The sequence below is a fragment of the Maylandia zebra genome, linkage group LG6 (genome assembly GCF_041146795.1).
Source record: "Maylandia zebra isolate NMK-2024a linkage group LG6, Mzebra_GT3a, whole genome shotgun sequence".
NCBI lineage: Eukaryota > Metazoa > Chordata > Actinopteri > Cichliformes > Cichlidae > Maylandia > Maylandia zebra.
The window spans coordinates 23,428,783-23,434,106 of record NC_135172.1 but is presented as its reverse complement, the minus strand read 5'-3'; the positions used below and the strand labels follow the sequence as shown (position 1 = coordinate 23,434,106).

At 39.4% G+C, this 5,324-nt stretch overlaps 1 long non-coding RNA gene across 1 annotated transcript; it reads left to right on the top strand.

Annotated features, from left to right (window-relative positions):
• Nucleotides 1-1,560: 1,560 nt before the first annotated feature.
• LOC143419183 (uncharacterized) lies at nucleotides 1,561-2,526 on the top strand. The gene is made up of 2 exons (XR_013099159.1): nucleotides 1,561-1,695; nucleotides 2,269-2,526. It is a non-coding gene; the product is annotated as an uncharacterized LOC143419183 (long non-coding RNA).
• Nucleotides 2,527-5,324: the final 2,798 nt, after the last annotated feature.

The window sequence follows — 5,324 nt, the reverse complement described above, 5'->3', positions numbered from 1 at the left end:
TCAACTACCTGAAATCTGGACTCCATGACCAATGTTGATTACATGGGTTTGTCTGTAAAGGTTCTCAGTCATCCAGGTCATCATAGTCTAAGGAGCTTGGAAAGAAAAGCATCTGGACTTTTCTAGTTTCAAGTTTCCTTGAAGATGTTTCACCTCTCATCCAAAAAGCTTCTTCAGTTCTAAGAGCTACTGGTGGAGAGTCCCAGATTTTGAAGCCCTATTGGAAGTGTCCCTAAGAGGGTGGTGGACCCCCTATTGATCCTGTGCCTAATCACACGGTCACAATCAGCCAAGCTTTCAGGTGAACTCATTGTGAGACCTAGCCTCACCCTATCATGTGATTTACTAAGGTCAAATGGCCCAAGATGTGAGTGAGAGTTAAGGCATCTGGGAAGGGATCTCAAAACGGGATTATAGTTGGCAGATCATTGGTGTCCTAAGCCCTGCCCTCTGCTCAAAGATGGTCGTTTACAGTGGACACAAATGGCTTCTTTCACTCCTCTTTAAAACCATCTGTTTTCTCCCTGTCCAAAATGTCAACATTTGCATCCTCGAAAGAGTGACCTTTGTCCTTGCAGGTGTACAGCTGAGTCTTGTCCTGTCGAGGTGGCTCTTCTATTTGTGCCATTTGTTTATGTAGCTGTTTGGTCTCACCAATGTAGAGGTCTGAGCATTCCTCGCTGCACTGCACTAAGTTTGTGTTTGGGAGATTTGTCTTTGGGATGAACCAGTTTTTGTCTGAGTGTGTGGTTGGATCTGAAGTACAATGGGATGTCGTGCTTGAACAAGACTCTCCTGAGTTTTTCTGATAAACCTGCTACATAAGCGATAACAATATTGTTCCATTTGTCCTTCTGATTCTCCCTAGTTGGTGTCTGACCTTCTTTTTTGTGGATCTTTGCTGATTACACGTGTTTCCTCATTTTTTGTGGTTTACCAGGCCTTTACTACAAATGTCTTCAAGAAAGTTAGTCTTTTACAACTGAAATGTGTTATGCACCTGAAGAAAGTGGAGGAATAAAAATGGTGTCACTTAGAACTATTTGAATAAGGAGCAGTCCACTTGGTAAGCAGGTGGAGATAAAAGCAATGAATTTCAGCCTACCTGATTCCAGCCACTTTGCAGATTAATTATAATATTAATATAACTGAATTTATCATTGTAATATTCTTTTTCAATATTTATATTATGATAAGTTCATTCTTAACAATAAAGAATGATATAAACTAGAGATGGCACGATACCACTTTTTTATGTCCGATACCGATATCATAAATTTGCATATCTGCCGATACCGATATGAATCCGATATAGTGTGTTTTTTAATCAATAAAAATGTTTTTTTAATATCTTGCTGCTTGCCATAGTTCATACTCAAGTTACAAAAAACCCCAAAAGAAAACACTAAAGCTATCCTGTTATACCTACACAGCAAATTCAAAAGTGTTAAATGTTTTGGTGTTAGTAGTCTTCTTGCAAAAGTAGAGTTAATGTTTGTTTCCATTTCAAATCTGGAGGTGTTACAATGGAAACATTAACTCTTGACCTCTTAACTCTGAACTCATACAGGGGCTATGACACTAATAGAGTAAATTCACAGACTCCGCCCCCAGCACCATAGGCTCCAATCGAAGCTGAAGTGAAGCCGTTTCAGAACATTTTGCTCTACATATTTGAGTTGTTTGCCATGCTTGGTAAGTCATTTTTTCAAAGATTGTTTCAATTATTATTATTAGCTTTTACCTCTGTGGCTCTTTGGAGTTGAGACAAAGCTGTGTGAAAGGCATTAGCCATGTTGCTCGCTGATAGCATAATATTCTGTTTTAGCTAGCTGAAAGGTATTGTTTGCGGGCAAATACCACAGCCTTGAAAAAAAGCTTGCATGTGAATTTTCAGTCAAACCTTTGGTCAAATACACCTAAAACAATGTCTAGAATGTGGAATGTTGGTTTAATGGTGCTACTTGAAGCCTGAAAACGATCTCCCATAAAAAAAAAACGAGCAAACAGCAGTAGCAGATGTCCTGACTGGGTTCTACGTTAGCATTTAGATCCCTCCAGAGTTTTGTGCACACGGTTTAAAAATTTTTTAAAAGGTTGAGGTTTTACATTTAGTTCAGTATTACCTGTTGCCTGTGTCCTTGTCTTTTGGGAAAATACTCTACACAAGTACTGGCTCAAAGAGGATTCCTTTTTTTTTTTTACTGTGCTGCAATTGATTTGTGCCATTAATTAGTGTCAGCTAATTTTTATTCAATCTCCACATAGGATATGCTTGTGAAGATGGAATATGGGGGAGAGCAGAAGTGCATTGAAGTTCCACAAAGTGATGAATGAAGGACATGCATATTGTATTGAAGAAATAAGTGATGCGAATGCTGTTATTTGCATTTACCAGCTCACCTATGTCAGACCTTTTGATAAACAAAATTCTAATGAAAGTGAGAACATGTACACTGTTACATCTTTCAGAAAATGTTTTGAAATTGTGGTGCACAGTTCAGAATAAATTTTTTTCAAAAACCATTGCGTCTTTTTAGTAAATGTTTATTTCCAAAAGAAATATCTAGAAGTTCAGAACAGTAAAATTCCCGCTTTTTAGAATGAATTAGAAGATAACTCTTACGTAGTTAAACTGAAATACTCTTTGAGAGTTACTATATAAACTCTTAACACCTAGTTAGCATTAGTAAGTGTTAAATTATCAACTCCAGACAGATTTGGTGTTTAACACTATATCAGAGTTAATGTACCAACTCTCCAAAAAGAGTTAAATTAACACTTTCTGGTGTTGACCCATATAGACACTTTAATAGTGTTGAAATCAAATCTGACGGTGTTAATTTGGACATGCTGGATTTGCTGTGTGTATGCAAAAAATATACTGCACCCAAAATATTTCGTAGTTCAGCAATACTGATCAATCTAATAAACTTAAACCTACTCCATCCTCCCTATTCTGGTATTTTAAAGAGTACTTAGCAGAAATATTAAGCAACCTAACTAATAGGGTTGCAAACTCCCAGCAAAAGAAAAATAGGGAACCACCTTCCACCTCATGATGCTTAATTGACGTAATCAACTTTAATTTGATGCAGTGTGAAAAGAAAATGCACAGAACTGAATTATTTTTCAAGAATAATTAAATAGATTCAACATCTTTCTTCAACAGAATTGCAGACTGCACAGATGGTACCTTCCCAAAGGAAAAAGTAGTATAGCTTACCTAGGGTATTTTAGACTTAATAGTTACTATATACAGTAATGGACTTCTATACATTTTTCATCAGATTAAAACTTTGGGTGTAAGATTCGGATAATTATTTATTAAAAGCGACACATTTTAAATGAGAATAAGAAAGAAAAGTATGTCTTTGTGCCCCCCTTTTCCCTGTTCATGCCCTATCGGCCCCCCTGGCTAAACTTTGCTAGATCCGCCCCTGCACAGTTACCAGCCGTCAGCTAGAAAAGGAGCCTGGTGTAGAAAGTAATATTAAATAAATTCTAACAACAGCTTATCAAGCTTTAAACGTGCTGAAATAGCAGCAGGAGAGAGAGGCAGTCGCTCCATATATCGGCTGTTAAACTTAACGCGGGAATGCTTTACAAACATTCAGAGATGAACTTACACACTTGCTTTACTTCTCTCTGGGATAACTTTGTCGGAGATGAAATGCCAGTTTGGTAGCGAGGCTCCAAATGCTCAACCAGACCACCGACAGGTCTCCACAGCCGCTCTATCACGTGACGCATACTGCTCCGACGTGCTAAGGTTATGAGCTGAGTTACGGTGTGTTACAAGTTTTGTGAGGTGCTTTTTTGATATAACGGATCGGATTAAATTTTTTATTTCTCTCTGATATCCGATCCAGTAATTTAGGTCAGTATCGGACCGATACCAATGCGTAATATCGGATCGGTCTATCTCTAATATAAGCAAGAAAAACTTGTTAGTTTTTAACTCCTTTTGTAACAAGGTGAGATTTTTACTTGTTACTGAACCGTTTTTAGGCATCTCTTATAAACTGTCCATCATAACTGTATGATCCTTTTAAATTATCAATAGAATAGAATGCCTTTTTACTGCCACTATACACATGGACAATGAGATACAGGGCATCTCCTACTCAGTGCAAATGTGGGAAAAGAAAGGGGGTGAGGTGCACAGTTCTTCAGCACTATGTACATATGAACAGTATGAAAAAATATATATAATGTACAAATATACGAATCTGGAAAATAGAGTATAGAGGGAGTATAGAGGGAAGTCATTGGATTGGAGCGCGGGACTGTGTTTTCAGTGCATGTGTGAGTCCAGGGTGGTTATGGCTTTTGGGAAAAAACTATTTTTGAGTCTGTCGGTCTTTGTGCTGATGAACAAGTCAAAACCCTGGTGGGTGCTGTCCTTGATGATGTCTGTTGCTCTGCTGAGGCAGCGAGAGGAATAAATGTCCATCAGGGAGTGGAGAGGGCAGCCAATGATCTTCTGTGCTGCCTTGACTACACTCAAGGCAGCACAGAAGGCGGTTTTGAGTGTGGCTGCCGTGATGCAGTATGTCAGCAGGCTCTCAATGGATGAGCGGTAGAAAGTCAGCAGCAGGTTGGGGTCCAGTTTGTGGCAGCTGCTGGGCCTTCTTGACAACCGCTGTGACGTTGTCTGTCCAGGAGATCTCAGTGGAGATGAGGATGCTGAGAAACTGGAAGGTGTGGACACTCTCCACTAGGGCTGCCACGATTAGTCGACTAGTCACGATTATGTCGACTATTAAAATCGTCGACGACTAATTTCAATAGTCGACGCATCGTTTGAAGCTTTGTAAGATCACAAAGGACGCAGGAATGAGTAGTAGGATTTAAGAGTGTAATAACGGACTGAAACAGAAGATGGCAGCACTGCATGTCCAAGGATGCCAGCTGCCGTTAAACCCCGAAGAAGAAGAAGCTGTGTCCCAGAATTCATAGCGCAGCCCAGCGCAGTTGTCAACAATGGCGGCAGCTAGTTAGTTTTAACTTTACTCTTATTATTCTTTCTGGGTCACAAAATAAACGTTTAACATATTTTCAGGCGAGAATGTAGCTGTGTAAACCTCAAATATCTGCTCAGTTTATCAAGACACCACATATTTTCAAAAGCGCTCCGACGTTTTCGGAGACGTCTGTTACCCACTAGCTCGTTAGCTAGGCGGGGGCAAGGCTAACTAGAGCCGTGAGAACACCGGACTCCCGGCAAATCGTTTTCAAACCCACCGCCGTCTTTCGCTAGTCAGGTTAAACATATATATAAGTCACTTAGATAACTTAAATGTTATTGTTTGGCTTTTTTC